This window comes from Saccostrea echinata, unplaced genomic scaffold, assembly GCF_033153115.1.
Source record: "Saccostrea echinata isolate AGI-Se365-2 ecotype Australia unplaced genomic scaffold, CSIRO_AGI_Sech_v1 ptg000033l, whole genome shotgun sequence".
NCBI classification, from domain to species: Eukaryota; Metazoa; Mollusca; class Bivalvia; order Ostreida; family Ostreidae; genus Saccostrea; species Saccostrea echinata.
The window spans coordinates 3,913,588-3,936,449 of record NW_026889782.1 but is presented as its reverse complement, the minus strand read 5'-3'; the positions used below and the strand labels follow the sequence as shown (position 1 = coordinate 3,936,449).

Here is a 22,862-nt window from a genome sequence, read left to right as displayed (position 1 = left end):
TTGGTACTGTATTCCTTTTCAGAGTCCAAAACTTTTATTCTCATGCAGGCAGTCTTTTATTGTTTTCCTTAAAAGAAGAAAAAAATATATATTTTCAGTGACATGAATATGAATATTTTCATAGGCATCTGTGTTATAAATTCAAATAAACTGTGATATCAGTATTCACAGTATCATGACTAATGAAAATTGAAACAAGATGCAACCATATTAATACATGTAGATAAAAATTTCATACATGACATTTAACCTCAAAAAGAAAATATTTTGAACCATTAATATCAGCCTTTATGTTTACCAAAAAGACAATGTTAATCTTATTAAAGAAGACAGATACAAACAGAGGAACATGTTGCTATTAACTTATTTTCTGATATAAATGGACTGGGCCACTAGCCCTTATCTTACCCCTAAGATTAAAATTGAATAACTCTGTAATTTCTTTGTTTATCATTACCTAATTTTTCTTTTGAAAGGATTATTTACAAAATATACTAATGTAGGAGTAATATAAGATTTCTCGTGATCTTCTCTAGCTAAAATACTTTTGCAGAATTGGAAAATGTTTGTCTTACTTGCAACATAATTTGTGAAAAAGTACTGGCATCAGTATCTATGGATAATTACTGAACACATATAGTTAACTCCATTTTCCTTCTTAGTCATCAGGTAGCAAAAAGACCAATAGTTGCTGCTTATAGAGCTATAGTATGATATTCAATTTATGGTTAAGGATGTACCTTTCTCCCAGTAGCATATTGCTGCTCATGAATTATTTCCTGATCTTGGAATTGTAAAAGTTGACAGGTCCCTCATTTTGAAGATAACATGCTAAAATGGAATTTATACTTTGATAAACATTTCATACATCTGGATATATATAGTCAATGTTTTCATAAAAACTTTTGAGTTTGAAGCATACCAAAGAATGATTTTAAAAATACACAATGCAATCGCAGTTAATAGTTATGAATTGCCAAACACCCTTATGTTTGTTTTCTTCACAATTAAAGAATACTTTAGGTCTAAGCAACACTTACCATCTATAAAATTTAACTCTTGAACTCTTCTCAAGTGTTTCTTCTGCATGAAAGATATGTCAATAAGGTGTTAACTCTCTCACAGTAAGCTGAGTAGCTGGAGCCTGGAAAAAGTAATAACATATATTTTGAAAACAGAAATGTATAATTATACTGACTCCCGAACAAGTCAAGCAATTGATAATGTAAATAATTGTTTAAGTAACATTTTTATGATACTATTTATTGATTTTTTTAAAACTAATACGTACAGGTAGCATCAAAAAAACATTGGGATCCATTAGTCTGGTAAATCATACATTGTTGTCATCCATGACTTTTTTCAAGAACCTGCATAATTGATTTCACTGTACCTGTTTTTGAAAAATGGACATGGTTTAGAATACAAAATAATATCTATAAAATATAACCTAACTTGTCCTCTATTAAGAAGATTGCCCCTCCCCTGGCTTCTAAATTTTTTTTTCTAGCACTAATGTAAACAGCTAAACATTCCGAAACTGTGACCTAGAATTGTTTTTCTTGGTCTTGTTTAATCCATGATCATTTACAGAAAAAAATGGAATATTATCCCCAATTTATCAAGTTACTTATCTAAAACACATATTCAGAATAGTTTTTCCTTACTTTCATCAGTTTCAATGTTTCACAATATATGCTGAAAACAGATTGAATACGTAAACAAACCTGCAGTGCATGCCAGCCCGGGAGCTCGAGCAGTTTTCGGATTTCCAAGCAATAACCTCCTTAAATCTTCTGGTAGATGAAAAGGTATCAATTCAACTGATCACTAGTTGCATATTTTCGTCAAAAATACCAGAAAATACCGATGAGACCCGCTCAACTAGATTTGAAATGATTGGCTATTCATTCGAATACACAGTGCCATATTTGGGTTGCTGTTAAAAGTAGATCGTTCGTTTTGAATTCGAGAAGACTTGGATGAAGAGGATTACACAATACCGAGGTGGAAAACATCTGTATATAGGATAAAATATATTTCAGTATTTTAAAGTAAAGGTTGTCAAATGAACGGGACATATTACTGATATTAGGGTAGAGTGGGGTAATTTCGACCACTTTTGCTGATTTGTCGCTTTCAATCCACAAATCACGAATGTTTTCAAATGTACTAGTTTAAAAAAAAGATTCAAAGTAAATTACTTGATTTTTTCTTCATATTTTTCTGCATTAGGATTTAAAAATGCATAAAAAATAATGAATTGGTTTAAAAATAAGTAAGCATGTTGCATGGGTTAATTTCGACCGAACTTGGGGTAATTTCGACCACAACAAACATCAAAAAGAAAGATAACTCTTGCAATGCAAGTAAACTCTACCTGTCGCATTAAAAAAAAAAATTATGGTCCGAGAATTAATACCGTCTCTGTCTCTCTCTCTCTCTCTCAATAAAAAGATTAAAATGGATCAGTACTAATATCCATACGACCCGACGATATATATAGCTAGGCATGCATATGTTAATTAATCTGACATATTTTTTTTAAATATAAAAGGTTATATGTACATGTAGATAATACATAATATTGTACATATACAGTATAATTAATTTCATTTTTAAGATCTAACTCTGCATTGCATTAAACAGCTGTTAAAGACAACTATCACATATTTCAGAATAAGTGGTCGAATTTACCCCGCGTCCTTAAAATCAGTAGGGGTAATTTCGACCAAAATCAAATGGACGTTTCTTGTGCATTTTGAGAGAAATCCAATATAAATTTGTAAAATTCTGCAACTTAAAGATACTTCAAGAAAAAATAAAACAATTTTAATTTAATTCGTGCTGTTGACTGTTGAACAAGGTTAAACTTAAAGAGAGGTTGTACGAGTTGTCTCTCTTGCATTTTGTAAGCCAATGAAACCAAAATGTTTGCAAAGAGTTTATTTACTGATAGTTGTGAGTCGTACAGCTGATCGTATAGTGGCTCTCCTAGCGTCTCTCTTGAAGTACGCCGTAGATCGTATTTTATAATGTACAATACATAATACTTATTACGTATGAAATAGACAAATCAGATTCAAGTAAACAAGTTATTCAATAAATTTGTACAAAATCCTGGAATTTTATAAAATAAATTGTAATTGAAACATAAACTTAAATAAGCTTCAGTCCAACGTCCTAGTATTGTGCAAAAGTTAATATAATGTTAAGATAACTTTAGCAATGTTCCGGTACTGTTCCTGTATCGACTTCCCAAGATAGATAAACATCCTGGTAGCTTACATTGTCCTTAATCCGATTACCAGGCTTGTTTACTTTTACGGAAAAGTCTTACACTTTCATATCCCGATTGGATTATAGGTCAGTGCACTCTATCTTAAGTACATTGTAAATAGTTTAATATGTTTATTTTCTGATTAAAATAATTGTCTCAAACCCTATAGGTTTACAATTTCCTTGATCAAATCAAGCGCACTGAAGACGGGGACTTCGAACGTCAAACTGGAGACATAAATAATAGTAAAAATATTATTTATATCTCTGATCAAACCATATTTGCGATGAATAATTATATTAGGAAACACAATATGAGGAATAGTTTTCTTGAATTCCAAATAAATTAAACTTGTCTCAGTACTTCCGTAGATCTTTGTGTGGTGCTGTGTTCCTGTGGTCGAAATTAAACGGTGGTCGAAATTACCCTGACTTACCCTACCTCTTATAAACAGAACTAATAAGCGTATGACTTATTCAGGGCATTTGCAATGTATGGGAACCAGTCTACAAGGCAACAAAATTCCGCCAAGGCAAGAATAAACAAAGAGATTGCGGGATGTTGTTTACGTGTGTCACTCGACACTGACTGCAAGGTAATAAAAATGTGCTTATTTGTTGTGTGTAACTGTTTCTGTCTTTCAAGATATTGAACAGCAGTCGTTTACATTTAGACGAAACATCTAGGGGAGGGAGGGAAGAAGAGGGGTCACCTCTTAATTTGTTGCATCTTCTATATAGTGGTGGTATCAGTGTCAGGATATAATAAATTAAAATGGAAAAAATCATAATAAAAATTTTGTTATAGATTTAGGACAGCTAAATAAAGGGGCGACTATTTAATGTTTGATGCGGGGGGGGGGGGGGGTTAAAAATGTATTAACCTCAAAAATGTTTAAACTGTTAAAAGATATATTCTCATCTCAAATGAAAAAATGATTAATAATCTTTCCTTGTCTTATGCCATTATTCCCTTTACCTCACTGAAATAAGAGTTTCTGAGTCAGTTTATTTTCTCCTTTTGTAGTGGCGATGGGGGGGGGGGTAGTCAAACTTTGTTCATTTAAGATAAACATGAATAATCTGTCCCTGATCATTAGGGAAATCAAATATTCTGTTCATCACTGACTGGAAAATAATTAATCCGACTTAGCTGTCGAAAAAATTACCTTTTCACAATTTATCTTTTGTAGAAACAAAGAGTGGAGAGCTAATGCATGGTGCTAAGTATGGAAAAGTCTCTTGTGGTTTGGTTGTGCCAGAGACAAATGTACATTATTTCCATGTTGGGTAATGTCCTTAAGAATGGAATTTTTTTTTCAAATACAAGGGGCATCACTTTTTCATACATTATCACTGTACAGAGATCAAAATATTTTTAAACATTGTTAGATACTCACTACATTATTCCACCTTCAGAAAAGTATTTAAATTATTTTCTCACTTTTTTTTAAAGAGACCAGTATGGTGAAGAGATTTTTTAATATTATAATCTTAAATTTGGATATTATACAGGTCAGAAGTCTCGGTACACTTTGGGTGAGTGGCAGTTGGGAAGATGGATGACCTTCAGATAGTTTGAGATGAAGAAGTTCTTTTAAATGATTGAAAGTGATCATCATAGAATCAACTCCATTATGAAGATAAATTATGAGCAAGGCAGGTGAGGAATTGACTTCAATGTGTTATCACATTGTGTAAATGAATCTTCATTATTAAGATCTTTTACATTTTATTTTTATATTTGAACTTGTTTTTCTATTATAATAATTCTAAACTTCCAAAAATAGAATTAAAGTGGTTAAAGCATGCTACAAACATTTAAAGTATCTTGGCAAGTTTTCAAGGTTATTGCAGAAGTGCTTTAATTTCAAAAGATAACTAATTAATGCAAACCTGGAAAAGAAATGGATGTTATTCTCTATAATTTCGGAGATTATGTTTATTATTAGCACTCCTTTTGTCCAACATCTGAGAGATCTGAGTACCCAGCCTACTGTTGAATTAATTGGTGACCATGAAAAGATGACAGAGAGGGGAATGAAATGTGGATGCCATCTTGATCAAGAATATATACACTGACTAGAAAATATCTGAAAATATATATATGAACATTCAAGCATTTATAATAATGAAAGTTATTCAGCAAGAGAGTTTTTGCACAAGTTTAATTTTCAGTAAAATTGTGTATATTGTGCACTGAGGAACTTAGTATGTAACTCATTATGATTATCCATTTCTTTAGAGGATTTATTTGGAGTATACTTAAATTATCATTATCTTCTAGAAAAGACCACACAAAACTTTTCTCTCTCTGCGAAGCATGACCCGTATGCATACACTCCAGCATTTACCACAACCACAGTTACATATTTTCCAGGGCGTGTGAAGTCGAGCACATACATGAAAATGTGTGAAGCTGGACACATATGCAAACACACAAGCATCTATCACAATCAATTACATATTTTCCAGGGCGTGTGAAGTCGAGCACATACATGAAAATGTGTGAAGCTGGACACATATGCAAACACACAAGCATCTATCACAACCAATTACATATTTTATAAGGCGTGTGAAGTCGAGCACCTACATGAAAATGTGTGAAGCTAGACACATATGCAAACACACAAGCATCTATCACAACCAATTACATATTTTCCAGGGCGTGTGAAGTCGAGCACATACATGAAAATGTGTGAAGCTGGACACATATGCAAACACACAAGCATCTATCACAATCAATTACATATTTTCCAGGGCGTGGGAAGTCGAGCACATACATGAAAATGTGTGAAGCTGGACACATATGCAAACACACAAGCATCTATCACAATCAATTACATATTTTCCAAGGCGTGTGAAGTCGAGCACATACATGAAAATATGTGATGCTGGACACATATGCAAACACACAAGCATCTATCACAACCAATTACGTATTTTCCAAGACCTGTGAAGTCGAGCACATACATGAAAATGTGTGAAGCTGGACACATATGCAAACACACAAGCATCTATCACAACCAGCTACATATTTTCCAAGGCGTGGGAAGTCGAGCACATACATGAAAATGTGTGAAGCTGGACACATATGCAAACATACAACATCTTCCACAACACCAGTTATATATTTTCCAAGGCGTGGGAAGTCGAGCACATGCATGAAAATATGTGAAGCTGGACACATATGCAAACATACAACATCTTCCACAACACCAGTTACATATTTTCCAAGGCGTGTGAAGTCGAGCACATGCATGAAAATGTGTGAAGCTGGACACATATGCAAACACTCAAGCATCTACCACAACCAATTACATATTTTCCAAGGCGTGTGAAGATTGATTGTATGTTGTTTAACGTCCCATTCGAGAATTTTTCACTCATATAGAGACGTCACCATATACCGGTGAAGGGCTTCAAATTTTGACCTTTACTCGGCACTCAGGGCCATTGAGCAGTGAGAGATCTTTATCGTGCCAACGCCTGCCGTGACACGGGGCCTCGGTTTTTAAGGTCTCATCCGAAGGACCCGCAACTTTCACTTCAAAGTGCCGAGCGCATGGCGAAGGAACAGTTGCTACCCATTTTTTATCGACTTAGGTCAGTCGCGGCCGAGATTCGAACTCACGACCTCCCGATCACGGAGCGAGCGCTCTACCGACTGAGCTACCGTGAACGGTGTGTGTGAAGATGAACACGTATGCAAACATAATCTCCTACCACAGACACAATACATGTAACATTTAGTCCAAGTATAAAGTCAAGCTCAAACAGGCTCACTGCGTGAAGATGGACACATGCATTTACTTATTCATCTTGCAAAACTACATCTGAACCTATATTCTAATAGGTGTTTAAGCAATTTTGTTTATGTTGTGAATATGTAAATTGCACCATTATGCTTACAAGATGTCAACATTATTAACCTGTACATAAATACTCATTAGATAGCCTTTAATAGTTTAAGTTGGAAATACTAGTACTTTGCCTGATTTATGTTGTGTAGTTTCTCGTCAGTGATCTTGAGTAATAACTGAGTTTGGCATTTTAATTCCATTTAAACTGCAAAGTTTTAACACATGTACATCCACCATAAAGGATAAATAATATTGTATTGTATTTTAACCTTTTTAATTTTATTCTTTGTCATTTTATTGCCTGTTCAAGTAAAAGATGTAATCTTCTAATGTTTATAACTGTTTTTGGTAGATATTTATGAAGCAGAAATTATAACAGAAAAGGTTTCAATATATCTACACTAAAAGCAAATAAAAAAGAGTTCTCTATCTATCAGATATCAGCTAATCAGATAAGTTAAAGGTAGAGTCATAGGGAATTTTAAAGTTTATTATATCTATATTCTGATATCTGATACCATTTTTACATTTTTGATTGTCCGTCTACAGTATACAAAAATAGTATAAATTTTTATATTTTGTAGATGACAATCTCTAATACTAAATACAACTGGAAATTGGTATAACGCTTGAAAATTAGTGTATTTTTAGTAAGATCGAGTTTAACAAAAATTGCCTGGGGTATCACAATAGACACATCAGGTACCTATTTATTTTAAAAGTCAAAAACCATTTGTTGAAATCTTAAGTAGAGTGTATTAAACAAAGGCCAGTATTTAAATAAGGATTTAAAAAAGTTTCATATATATTTAAGAAATAAATAACAAGTTTAAAAACTTCAATGGGAATTGAAGTGGGTCGGTCACGTGATCAAATCCTGTGAAGGCCGAAGGCCTTCTCAGAAGATTTGATCACGTACCGACCCACTTCAATTCCCATTGAAGTTTTTAAACTTGTTATTTATTACTTATATATACATTTGAGACGGACAATCGAATGTAATCGAATATAAATATTGCACTAACTGTACGTCGTAGATTTTGACAAATCACGCTAGTTGTAAATCGGCTTGAAAAGCGGTTACGCTTCAAATTCATCTGGCAAAGGATTCTGTTTTGAAGGGAATATTCTGTGAAAGGCTACTTGTGATCAATTATAGTGAGCATATTGGTATCTGGGAATTTTTGTATTCATGAGAATCCATATTCGATGTTTAAAAAACACAAGAAACACGTCCGATGTTTGATAATAAAAAGTTGGAGGAATTTCGGTCGGAAAGGGATGGATGGAGACACTTGAACTGACACTTGTCCGGACCAGATAACTTGAAATCAAGTACAAACTTTGATCAAAAACATAAAATCTACGATTTCAGTAAGGCATATTTATTAATTTATGATGTTGACACTGGCGACAGCTTACATTGTTAAAGACAACGTCACAACGATCTCGATGATGGAGGTGTGCCTACCGAATTTCCAAAGTGCAGTGTTTGTCAGCTGTTTGTGGCGTGATTGCATTACATTGATATTTTTCAACAGATTTTCAAATTTATTGTGAGTGAAGTTTAATGGAAAAAAAATTATAGCATTCAGAGGTCTGCGAGAAAAATAAGGGTAAACGTTGAGGCTATGCAGCTCAGACATGAAACTTATAACACGTAGTTTTCTATTCTCTATGTAAAATCGATCAAGAACTGTATTAAATACTCGTTTACATTGTAAATAAAATTATTATTATTTTACTTGCGTATTTTGTACATTTTTATGCATGAAAAACATGCTATATTGCTTAGTGGAGTAAGTCTTTTTATGTAGATATTACTGCGCTGTGTGATTAGGTCACGTAATGACCTATGACCTTCGAAAAACTTCATACAGGTATGAAGATATTTGCTCTCTGCATGTTTATATAATAGAGAGATACCACAAATGTATATATATATATATATATATATATATATATATATATATATATATATATATATATATATCAACTTTAATGCAGCATTAAAGGTGAAAGGTTAAATTTAATTACCTTTTCGTTTAAGTAAAGGTTACCTTTTCACCTTTACTTTTTGTAAAGTTAATACAAAGATGACCTTGCTTTTTTTGAGCACCTTTAAAGAGATTTACTTTGCAAGTAAAGTTTTGTAAAGGTGTTTTTTCAAGCAGTGAGGCAAGTTCATTATCATCCCTGTAACACTTGGGAAGACCAAGTAAGATTCCAAGAAGATAACTCAGGTCTCGAAAGTTACAAAAGTGGGTAACATAGCTTCATCTATCAGTTAATTTTGTTTTTTACTTCTGTGGATCCTGAACGGTGTTGTATTGCACTCAGGTCCTTTGGCCCTTGTTAATACATGTTAAAATACCGAAAAATACATTACCTGTCTTTCTTCTCTCTTCCAAGCGATATAAATATATTCCAAGACACGCTGATTATTCTATTGACCCCCGGCGTTACCAATATATGATTGATTGATTGAATGTTTAACGTCTCATTCGAGAATTTTTCATTCATGTAGAGACGTCACCATATACCGGTGAAGGCCTCAAATTTTTACCTCAACTCGGCACTCAGGATCATTGAGCAGTGAGGGATCTTTATCGTGCCAACGCATGCCGTGACACGGGGCCTCGGTTTTTAAGGTCTCATCCGAAGGACCCGCAACTTTCACTCCAAAGTGCCGAGCGCATGGCGAAGAAACAGTTGTTACACATTTTTATCGTACTTAGGTCAGTCGCGGCCGAGATTCGAACTCACGACCTCCTGATCACGGAGCGAGCGCTCTACCGACTGAGCTTCCGCGAAGGGTGAATTGCCGATATAAAAGTTGATGTAGATTAACTTAAAGACTGCAAGGACTTTTCTGACTTTTGAGGTGTAATTTGAATGCACAGAATTACCCTTTATACACAAAAACGGTTTTTCCCCTCCTTCTTCCGTCGATTTTAAAATAACGAAATTACACAATAAAATATTTAACAAGCTCAGGAAAACTAAATATCTAGACTTTTATTAATAAAGTAAGTAAAAGTAATAAAGGCACATAAATAATACATGTAACAATGTTAAGAAAATTAGAAGAAAAAAAATACTTCATACATTATTGTTTAATATTGTATATACATTTTGTTGCCAAATTTTCCTTACATAATGCAGTGTTTAGTTCATGTATTCAAGTACCATAAAAGCAAGTTCAAAGCTTTGCCACTCTGTTTTCTAATGTCAAAATATTTATTCAAAGAACATACTCGTTTTGATGCAGTTTCAATATGTTATCATTACTAAACATTTAGTAAAAGCGTTTGTACTACAATATAACAAAATATAAGATTTTCTACATGTACTTCATACTTAAGATTGAATGATTGTGAGCTTTTTTAACACAAAGTGGAATGAAAGTTGCATTCAATGTAACGTCAGTTGAAGTGTATGAAACATTAAATAATTAATATAGCTGTGCATGTACCTTTCCTGCATATATTTTTTCGATAAAAATACGATTTAAAATTATCTGCATTGCCAACGAGTACGTCTTGTTTTTATTACGACAACTGACCCGTTTCCGATCTTCATAGTAACTACAACGCGCGATTTCCCGAACTGACAGACGAGAGAAAATGGGACATGCAAAGGGCGGCTTTGCCACCCGCAAACGGAATTTTTTGTACAAAAACCAGTCAGAAGACCAGAGGCACAGGTGGATGCGGTGTCATAGTGACCATATGTGTTCAAAAACCGGTAAGAAAAGCGGCAAATCCTAATGTAGGCCTAGTCCATCAAACGACGGTTACGAAGGCTAAAAATTACATATCCCTAATCGATCTCAGACTGTGTAAATGTTACTAGCCATAATAAAAATGTTGTTGGAATTCATATATTAACAAGGAATCAGCCGTATCAAGAAATTTTGAGCGATTAAGTGATTCATGTTGCTTTTGATGATAACATTTTTTCTTCAAGAAGTCCTTTCTTTTGATTAGAGTTATTCCCCGTTGTGAAATAGAAAGTACGTAGCCCCGGCATTTATGTAAACAAAATGCTCGGAGATTGCAAGTAAACTAATCTGTAAAGTTCGGAGATATTTTATTGAATTAATCAATATTTGTGCAAGTTGATAAACTTTTAAATGCCAAGTGATATCATAAGGATTCTTCGTTGAGCCATCTGCCCCCCCCCCCCCCCCCCACATGTGGGTAGCACTAGCGTTCAACTCATACACTTGTAAGTTCAGACCCAGGTATGAATAGGAGAGATTTTCTGTTGGAAAATATGTCTTTAAAATTGAATGAATTTGATTCATAATACTAATTATTAATTCAAATTGTGTAGGAACTTCGAACAAAAACATGTCAATACTGCATGGGTCACCACCATGGGCATTTAGTGCAGTGTAAAATTGGTAAACAAGTCAAATGTTAAACTTTAATTGACCATCAAAGTTAAACTTGCATTGCAAAAGGATTTTAATGCTGTAATTTTATTACAGATTAATTCCTTTATCTTTATTTATATACACTGTGAGGATTGATAAGGGATACAAATGTACATATGAAAGAAGTAATGTTAGGGTTGTTGTGTGGAAAAAAAATGTTGATCTGCATAAAGTTAACATATTTTTTTTTTTTACGTTAAGGGGTCTTATTTCAAGATCACTTGACAACACAATTTCTTGTGATTTATTAATAACTTCCATAGAAAGTTTGATTGGAAAGTCAAATAAATTCAAAGTAAATTCATAGTGAAAGTCAGGATCACATTCGAGGTCATATCGGTATACTTTGGGTCAAACGGCAGGAAACTTAATGTTAAAATATTTATATATTAAATTCATTACAGAAAATTTTACATACAAGTATGAAAAAAGATAACCAGTTCTGTATCAGTATCGGTTAAGTATCAAATCTTGAGCTAATGGAATGCATGCAGTTTTTGTTTTATACACAAATTACATTTGAAAATATATCTCAAATCTTAAAAAGTACTTCAAGTTTATTTTTAAATAAATATCCAATAGATGAAGGGTGTGGCACTCCCAATTTTCAAGTTGTGGATCATGAAAAGATTGTACCAGCTCATGCAAAAGCATTGGATGGACAGAGGGTTGGAGAATTGTGGAGCTTGGTGTCTTACAAGCCTGCCAGAAGTGTGGTCTCCCTCTTCAGTAGGCGCTTTCAACCACAATTCAAACATACGATCTCTCTGCCATTTTAAAGGTATTTTTATTTTTTTATATTTATCCATATAAGCCGGTACACATACATGTAGTAAGGCTTGCCTTACATTACAAGTTAAAACAAATTGGCTGTTTAGTTTGCCTTACAAGTCTGTATATAGTCTTACAAAGATTGCTCTAGCATAATTTGGCCATTTATTGTAATTAATGCGAATTGAATGTACATTTTATTAGCTCACCTGAGCCAAAGGCTCAAGTGAGCTTTTCTGATCAAAATTTGTCCGTTGTCTGTCGTTGTCGTTAGCTTTTCACAATTTCATCTTCTTCTCCAGAACCACGGGGCCAATTTCAACCAAACTTGGCACAGAGTATTCTTGGGTGGAGGGAATTCAAATTTGTTCAAATAAAGGGCCATGCCCTCTTCCAAGGGGAGATAATTACAAAATAGTGAAAAATTAATGGCATCTTTTAAAAATCTTCTTCTCAAGAAGCAATGGGCCAGGAAAGATGAAACTCATGTGGAATCATCGTCAGGTAGTGTAGATTAAAGTTTGTTCAAATCATGACCCCTGGGAGTAGGGTGAGGCCACAATGGACGATCATATTTTTACATAGGTGTATATAGGAAAAATCTTTAAAAATGTTTTTCTCAAGAACAACAAAGCCATGATTGGTCATATTTATCTGAAAGCATCCTCATGTGGTGTAGATTCAAATTTGTTCAAATGATGACCCCCGGGGGTAGGGTGGGGCTACAATGGACGATCATAGTTTAACAAAAGAGTATATAGGAAAAATCTTCAAAAATCTTCTTCTCAAGATCAGCAAAGCCAAGATTGGTCATATTTATATGGATGCATCCTCAGGTGGTGTAGATTCAAATTTGTTCAATTCATGACCCCCAGGGGTTGGGTGGGACTACAATGGACGATCATAGTTTTCATAGGAGTATATAGGAAAAATCTTCAAAAATCTTCTTCTCAAGAACAGCAAAGCCATGATTGGTCATATTTATATGGAAGCATCCACGGGTGGTGTACATTCAAATTTGTTCAAATCATGAGCCCCAGGGGTTGGGTGGGGGCTACGATGGACAATCATAGTTTTCATAGGAGTATATATACAGTACCGACCAGACACAACCTAACAGAAAGCGAACCCAGAGCGCACCCTGGGTTCGCTCTCTGGGTTCGCTTGAGGTCCGCTAGTGCTGACCCCGAGCGAACCCAGAGCGAACGCTGAAAGCGAACTCCAAATTCAGTAGCGGTCCCAGAAAGCGAACGCGCGTTCGGTGTTGCGTAACAGAGCTGTCAATCAGGATTAGCAATTAACTTATCAGCGCGTCGACCAATCAACAAGCCGAATAGATCTGTCAATCAGAATAAGTGATAAAATGCGTTGACCATCAGCGCATCGACCAGTCAACATGCCAGTTTGTAATGAAAACATCGTACAAGCCACATATTTATTTTCTTTATATTTTTAAAGTCCATTAATATATAAATATACATTGCGTAAATTTGTCAGACAAGTACTTTAATTCATAATAGAAAAAAGAAGATAATAATGGTTATAACAATTGTTACTAAAAAAAAACAGAAAAAAAAACCGGTCTTCGATAAATTATAGAATTTTATTATCTCAAGATACAGTATAAAAACATGTACGTGCTTTAATTTAATTATTTTTTATTCATTATTTCAATTTACATGCACGTTTTAATTTATCCAGATCAACATCGAAATTATCGATCTTAATAATTGATCATTAAAAAAAAAAAATTAAATGTACATTGTACAGTATAAATGGGCATTATGTCAATACGTAAATTGGAGGGAAAAAAATCTCATTTTTTTTAACTACTATGATATTTTTTAATTAACTTTTACCATAATTTAATAAATAGCTTGATTTAAATACTTGTATATAGGAAAAGATTATTTTGTCAACTTTAATTATCCTACATGTAGACCTTACATTGTATGTTTTTTGAATTTTTGTAACTATTTGCAAGTCAGTCAAAAAAAAAAAAAATAATAATAAAAAAAAATCGCTTCGATGTATATAATTATACAGGTTTACATGTTCACGAACCTCTTACAGGTACTACATGTAATTTTCGAAATACTCTATATGGATATAAAAAAAATACTACTCGGGTACGTTTCGTACTTGTGCATGAAGCATGAAAAGTACACGTAATTCCAACATTAGTAAATTGAACTTGCAAAGATACCTTAATACGAAAACGCACATATATTTTTTCATTACATAGGTACTGTATTTGAACTTTGTAATTGTCATTATTATTTAATTTTAACACTTTAATTATTATAGTTTTAAAGAGAAGCCAAGGTCATCACGTGTCGGTAATCATCCACCTGTTTCGAAGATATTGCGGGTGCTAAGGGCAATTGCGGTGTTTTTTTTTAATTGACACCTGCTAGCTGGATGAATACTGTCTCCATGGCCACGGTATACCTGAGTATATACTCCCCCTACTGCCCCTTAAGTTACCTGTACCTCGTCTGGACACGTTATCAATGAGAAATTCAATTATTATTCTTATTTTCTTTTTTTGAATTTGGAAACGTCATAGTTCTTTGGTACGTTGCATAAAAAGTAGATGTTCATGTAATTTTCTGCCGCCTGAATGCTGAAAATCAGTAAAATAACTTTACGAGAGAGAGAGAGAACACTGTATATTATTTGAAATTAAAATCGCTACAACCGGCCCATAGAAAACAATTCGAGTACGGAGAAGGGGGGGGGGGGGGCTCATCGAAATAATACAATTAAAAACAAATCGGGCGTTATTATCTTAATTTCATCTACTTAATCATGTGAGTTTACAGTTCTTGAATTCTTGTTTTGTTTGTTTTCTTTCTTGTTTTTATTCATTTTTAAACATTTAGAATTTTGTTTGTTAACATGCCGCTCCAGCATGTACATTTATGTAGTGGGGCGGGGGGGGGGGGGTTCATGAACCAGTAAGGAACACAAACTATTCAAGTGATCATTTACATGTATTTGAAAACAACTTAAAAAAATAATATATTCTTATCAGAGGATCAGTAAGCAGTTTTTGTTTGTTTGTTTGTTTTGGCTTTTTGATTGTTTTTTTTAAGTCTTCCGTTATAAAACAATGATTTATAGCATGGAAGTAAATTATAAATGATCTGTGAAACGAAACTCTAGTTACACTGTATGAGAATTTTTAGTGATTATCACGACCTACATGTACATGTAATGGACGACAACCTAGCTTAAATATAAACTGCTAAATATGAAAACTTAACATTTTACGTGTACAGTATGTCTCAGCTATGTCATAGATAAGATCGTAATTCAGTTGTTTGTCTTTCAAACATTTAAATTACGATTTAGCAATTGCAATTACATCTGGAAGTTCCAACTTATTTTAAAACGCATGAATAATATAAACAAGTGAATTTGAAAGCTTTTTTTTAATTAAGATACTCATCAATTTCACTCCATCCGATACATCGAAAATAAATTTAACACCTTTTCTTCTTTTTCTTTCGAGATATACTTAGCTTGTAAGTTAAGAAAAATAAAAGTGATAATTCTACGTCGAATGTACGGTAAAATCCTTGAAAATTTATCAACGTTCTCCATATTGTCACTTACATGTACATGTTTGATCGCCATAAAAACAGTAATGATCGATTTCACTACTGTATTTGGAATATACAAGGGGCGGGGCTTACTGGTGGCAAGATTAAAGCGGGGTCCGCTTCACGCATGAGTGCGTAAAGCGAACCCGGAAAGCGAACGCCGGGTTCGCTCAAGCGAACGCAGAGCGAACCCGAAGCGCACCCAGAGCGGTCCCAAATTTTATGAAAGCGGACCCGCAGCGAACCCAGGAAGCGAACCCGGAGTGCGCTTTGGGTTCGCTCTGGTGTTAGGTTGTGTCCGGTAGGTACTGTAGGAAAAATCTTCAAAAATCTTCTTCTCAAGAACAGCAAAGCCATGATTGGTCATATTTATATGGAAGCATCCACGGGTGGTGTAAATTCAAATTTGTTCAATTCATGACCCCCAGGGGTTTGGTGGGGGCTACAATGGACGATCCAAGTTTTGTATAGGAGTATATAGGAGAAATCTTTAAAAATCTTCTTCTCAAGAACAGCAAAGCCGTGATTGGTCATATTTATATGGAAGCATCCTCAGATAGTGTAGATTTATTCAAATCATGACCCCCGGGGGTAGGGTGGGACAACAATGAAAGTTTAAACTTCTAGGAAAAGAAGCCACAGTTAGTCAAAGAAATTTGTAAGCATCCTTAGTTAGTGTAGATTCAATTTTGTTCAAATCATACCCTCAACCCAACCCCCCCCCCCTTTTTAAGGGTAGGTCGGGACCATTTATGCATGTAAGCTTTTCAATACTGAACTGAGTTTTGCTTTTTTCCTAGCCACAATGCTCAGGTGAGCGATGTGGCCCATGGGCCTCTTGTTTAATGATGTACTAAGTGAAACACCGAACGACAGCATAACTAGCAGTGATCAAAGAATGTTTATCATGAAACCAATATCCCACAGAATATGGATATCTCCTAATTTCATCTTCGCTAGCCAAGGGTTTCCGATCTGAAATCTACTCTACAACCCTTCGCTAGCCAAGGGTTTCCGATCCGAAATCTACTCTACAACCCTTGGGTTGTAGAGAAGATTTCAGATCGGGAACCCTTGGCTAGCGAAGATGCCTAATTTTAGTTCAACGCTATTTCTAGTTATTTGAATACATATAAATAAAAACTAGAGCAAAGACAAATAAATGTGGGCATAGATAAGAATCTATAATTTTTAGGTCACCTGTGTTACTCAGGTAACCTATTTCTGTAGGTGTGTGCGTCATCCATTCATAACTTCTCCAAACTATGTGGCCAATTTCAACCAGACTTGCCACAAAGCATCCTTATAAGGTTGAAGGGATTCAATCTTGTCTAAATTAAGGGGTAGCTTCACTTTTAAAGAGATATTATCAAGAATTTTTTTAATACAGAAAAATCTAACTACTTTTTTAGAGGAAATAAAACTCAATTAACAGTGAATTATTTGTTCAATTATATTGATTACAATAAAAAAATTGGACATGTTTGGAATAGTTTTGAAATGGATGTAGGTGATTTGAAAGCTATAGTAATTTTCTTGCCCTTTGGGCAAGTGGTAGGCAGGTGACCGAGGAGGCCGGTGGGCCTCTTGTTATTATTATGGTTTTAGTATAAAATATTGATATGAGAAATAAAATGACACACACACACACATATACTAGTGTATATATATATATATATATATATATATATAGTCCCGGAGACTGCTTTCTGGGACTGCTAAAGCAGTCCCAGTGCGGTCCCAGAGCAGTCCCACAGCGGTCCCAGCAGTCCCAGAAAGCAACCCCAGCAGTCCCAAAAAGCAGTCCCAGTAGCCGGGGTTAATAATTTGATGGGCGGAGCTCAGTCAAAACTGAGATTACACAGTGTATCAACAAACAATGTCAGTAATATAAAGGCAGTTGAAATTTAATGATGCACTTCTTTTTTAGGCGAAAAAAGTGTTAGTCATGTTACATGTACAGTATATTTACAATTCTTATGTGACAATTATTTCTGAATAATTAACAAAACTGCAGTATATATAAGAAATAAATAATTATATCAAAAAAAAAAAGACTTTCACACTCAAACTGTAATTACATCTGTAGTATATTAATTTGAAACCAAATTAAACCATTGCATTTTTATTAAATCTTATTTATTGACAATGGTTACTGCACATATTTTTTTCTAGAAAATTAATCATGTGCTTAATAAAATGAATGACTTATTTTTAGACTAGAATTCAATGACTTTGAAATACATGTAGATCCTACAATTATAGAGCAAGGCTGATTCCCATATTACTCCGTATTATGTTTTTCATTGACGTTGAAGCTTCAGAAAATATACATGTGTAACATGAATCTGATGACAGTTAATTCTTTATCAAATTTTGCTTACTAATATATTCTGGTTATCATTTTCATTGACTTGTCGATATAATTATTGTAAGAATCTTTACGCAACTTAAAACAATTTCACCAAAATATTTCCTCAGCCCTTGAATCAGTGTGCATGTACATGTAAATCAGGCAAGTGACAATATCTCAGATATTTAACAGTTTAAGAAATTAAATAATCCTGAAATATTTAAACCACGTTTATTAAAACAAGAGTTTTGCAGTTTGAAGAACGAAATAAATGTCATTGTTGACCAGTATGGTCAGTGATGTGTAACACTGATACCCAAATAACACGCGTGAAATGTCTGCTATTCATGCCCAAAGGCGATTGAAAACTTAGCCAGTGTTTACACATTTTATACACCGTGTACGGCTTTTAATCGGCCAGACTATGCAGTTGTTACGTGTATCTTGTTTTTCATCAAACGTACACAAAAAGAAGTAAGACATAAAACACACATTTCGATATTTTCAACCATATTTATTTTAAAAAATAATTTTATATATTTATTAAAACTTTTTTATAAGTTAAAAATAAATCCGGAATCCGGGACAAAAATCGACGAATAATTGCTCAGGATGTTTATATGACGGGAGATTATTTCATACAAAAAGAAAAATATTCCTTATTTGAATTAATTATTAGATTTTATTTTTAAGCGGTAAAAAAAAAAGGAATTGATTTTTTTCCCGTGATATCTGCCTTTACAGTCTAAAAATAATTACTTTCCAGTGCAGCATTTATATAGCTTTGAAATTTTTTTAAAACTTTAATGCCGTGATTGTGTCCTCCTTTAGGACAAAGAATAATGTAAAATTTAAGTACAAAATTTAACAGCTTTTATTAATTATATAAATCATTTAGTTTCAAACACCTGCATTTATATTAAATACACAGATTAAAAAACTTCTGCTTTTTAAACTGGCAAACCAACTTTTTATTATAACCAACATTTAATTAATTTTTCTAATTGATTTTACACTGCCAAGGTGCGAAATCGGCGGTTGACGTACATGTATACATATGTATCTTTCAGTAGCTAACAGTATTTGTTAATTTTTTGGAAAATTCTTGTTGATTAATTTTCTTTTACAACTTCTCTGCTGAATGTAAACAAAACTACTGTACAAAATGAAACCTGTATATTCAGAATACACAAGGGGCGGGGCTTTCTTGTCACTCAGAATCATTTTCACGCATGGGTGAACAAAGCAGTCCCAGAAAGCAGTCCCAGGGACTGCTGGGTCTGCTTTCTAGAGCAGTCCCACAGCGGTCCCAGAGCAGTCCCAAAGCAGTCCTGGGGACTGCTTTCTGGGACTGCTTGGGTGTCAGGTTGGGTCTGGTTGGTACTGTATATCTAAAGTCTCTTTGATTACTTTTGCAACTCTCGCAATCTTTTCAGATGTTTTTCGCTCAATTTTGATTCATGACGTTGTCTTTCTATTGTATGTACATTGTGACGTCATAATACGTTGTTCAACGTTAGTTGCTATGCATTTAAATAAACACAACTGATGAAGGCCGGTAACACGGTTGAAATATTTCAAAAAGTGTTTTAAAGTGTTTATATATATATATATATATAGATAGATAGATAGATAGATAGATAGATAGATAGATATTATTTCCATTCATTGAGCACTCGTGGTGTAATATTGAATGCAATTTTGTGCATTTGCAGATACCTTGCAGTAATACATCCTGCAAGCTGGTAAACAATATACCAACTGGGAAGAGGTATGACAGAATTTGGGCTGCAAATGTAAAGCTTGCTGCTGGTGTGTATTAATTAATTCAGTGACATCTCAATTAGAGTGAAATATTCTTTGAAATCTTCTTTTAGCCAGCATATACTGTGACACATGACCTATTTTTATAATGTAGATGTTCGAGGATAATGGTCTCATCCGAACAACCCCACAACTTTCACTTCAAATGCTGAGTGTTTGCAGAAGGAACAGTTGCTACCTAATACATGCCTTATGTACGTCACGTTCCAGGGATCGAGTCCAGGCCTTTCACTTACCGAGCTGACATTCTACCAACTGAGCTACGGAATCATATGTGAAATTGCTGATATTAGTTATTTTTAATGTTTCCACTACTCTGTTGTCAAACTTGGTTTTGACTCACACTTGTAATATTTTGCTGTGAAATATGCTCGAAAAAAGTTAATGCTGCCTAAGCTCATCAAACAATATGAAGTAATTGTTATATTGCTTGAAATGAAAGCTTAGGTATAATATATATTTCATACAATTTGTTCAATGTTCATTTTCAATATATATATATGTATAATCTGGAAATGTAAATGAAATCAGTTTATTGTAAATCGTAAACATGAAAATTTTGCAGAGAAAAGCTGTTCAGAGGAAATTCGGGGTGAATATTTTCAAAATGGCTCCCCTCTTTTTTTCTGAAATTTGGACACATTGATTGATTGTTGTTATATTTCATACAAATATGCTTTTTTTTATTTCCATTATTCTGTATGTTGTAAAATATGTGATGACGATTCACATTTTCCATATTTCATTGTGAGTCAATGGACGATATAAAGGTGGCGTTGTGAGGACATTATGAAACATTAACTTTTTTTAAATGTTACAAATGAAAGTTGTTCAGGTAATATATAGTTCATGAAATACTGTACCAAGTTCATTTTCCATTTAATTTGTTCTTATTGAATTGTAATTGAAGACAATTTTAGAGCAGTCGTAAACATGAAAATTTTGCAGAGAAAAGCTGATCAGAGGAAATTCGGGCTGAATATTTTCAAAATGGCTCCACTCTTTTTTCTGAAATTTGGACACATTGATTGATTGTTATTATATTTTATGAAAATAAGTTGCTTTTTCTATTTCCATTACTCTGTCTGTGCTTTACAATTTGTTTAAGATCAACGATTTATGTATTTCGCTGTTCAAAATTAGACATCATAGGTGGCGCTGCGAGTAAAGTGTAGAAATTGTTATAATTTTTTTTTTTTATTATTTTAAATGTTAGAACAGATGTTACATGTTTACTAATAAATATTTTAAAATTTTACGTCATCTTTGACTTATTTATTTAAATTGATATACGGACTATATTTTTAAGGAAAAAAATTACACAGAGTTCCTTCCCTTAGTTTGCAACCCCTAGATGGCAAACGGCTACACTCTTTTTCTTTATTTTATAATTAAGCATCCTTTATACATATGTGTATCCATTGATACCAAAATCATTTGTTTTCCATTACTTTCATCTCACACTCATACTACCTTAATAAACTAAATAATGTAAAACAAATTAAAAAGGATGCATAACATTCTAATTTACATTGAGAGAAAAATATTTTCATTAAAGGATGCCCCGCCAATCACTACGGAAGTCCCTGTAAACCGTGCTGGCAGAACTGTGACCAATGTAACGCTGTAGACGGGTCCTGTGTTTGTAAGATTGGTTACACTGGAGAAAACTGTACAGAAGGTAGAGTACATAAAACAATAATGTTTATACAGTTAAAGTAATTAAAGCGGGCTCTTTTCTTAATCTTTTAACTATATACATTGTAGAGTGTTCAAATAACACATACGGTGCCAACTGTGTTTACCGATGCGGACAATGTTTCAATGAAACTTGTGATCACGTGACTGGAAATTGCTTATTTGGCTGTGCGAAAGGATGGACAACAACTCAATGTAATCAACGTAAGGATTTTCTCCTGTTCTACATTATACTGTATAAATAAAACTCTGTATTTGTATTGAAAAAAAAAAAAAAAAAAAAAAAAAAAAAAAAAAAAAACCAAGGCTAAACCACTTTTTTAAGTTTCAATCTAAGAGTTGTTTACTTGTCTTAAAAATTCGCAGCTCACTACCGGCAAGTGGTGGCGTCTCCATATGAGTGAAAGATTCTTGAGAGGGACGTTAAACAACATACAAACAAACAAACAAACTTGTCTCGGAAGACATGCAATACATCTATAAAGCATTACTTTGAACCTCAGTTTGTTACTTGTCCATATTAACTGACTTAAAAGAAAGGACCACATCTAGCTTTAAGATCATAAAATGAGAATACTCAGGTCAAATTTTAGATTTTGAATATTGATTTTAATTCTACGAACATTTTTAAAAAGTTGCAATTTCGTAAAATATTCAAATACAAACACTCAATGAAAATTTGATCATTTCAAAAGTTGTACAGAATTTACTAGAGTCTGTGTTAAATTTATGATTTTGGGGCCTATAAACCACGATTCATTCAGAAATATGGTTAATGAATTGTAAAATAAAAATTTTGATACAGCATGCAGCACCGGCTGGTACGGGAATAACTGCTCTCTAAAATGTAGTAATTACTGCATCACACCGAACTCATTCGACCGAGTTTCTGGATCTTGCTATGGAGGATGCGCTGCTGGGTTGATTAACGACACATGTGACGCAAGTGGGTTACAGTTTTTTCTTGTCGTTTTGTCTTTTTTAATTTATCTTGATATACTGTACTATATTCATGAGGGTTTTTC

At 33.7% G+C, this 22,862-nt stretch overlaps 3 long non-coding RNA genes across 3 annotated transcripts; all 3 read left to right on the top strand.

Moving 5' to 3' along the window:
* Nucleotides 1-3,817: 3,817 nt before the first annotated feature.
* Nucleotides 3,818-5,295, top strand: LOC133198686 (uncharacterized). The gene is made up of 4 exons (XR_009722546.1): nucleotides 3,818-3,875; nucleotides 4,473-4,569; nucleotides 4,795-4,942; nucleotides 5,232-5,295. It is a non-coding gene; the product is annotated as an uncharacterized LOC133198686 (long non-coding RNA).
* A 6,979-nt stretch (nucleotides 5,296-12,274) lies between these two features.
* LOC133198582 (uncharacterized) lies at nucleotides 12,275-20,334 on the top strand. Its single transcript, XR_009722503.1, has 3 exons — nucleotides 12,275-12,364; nucleotides 20,031-20,127; nucleotides 20,234-20,334. It is a non-coding gene; the product is annotated as an uncharacterized LOC133198582 (long non-coding RNA).
* Nucleotides 20,335-21,708: 1,374 nt separating this feature from the next.
* On the top strand, nucleotides 21,709-22,775 carry LOC133198581 (uncharacterized). The gene is made up of 3 exons (XR_009722502.1): nucleotides 21,709-21,820; nucleotides 21,907-22,041; nucleotides 22,643-22,775. It is a non-coding gene; the product is annotated as an uncharacterized LOC133198581 (long non-coding RNA).
* The last annotated feature ends 87 nt before the right edge of the window (nucleotides 22,776-22,862 follow it).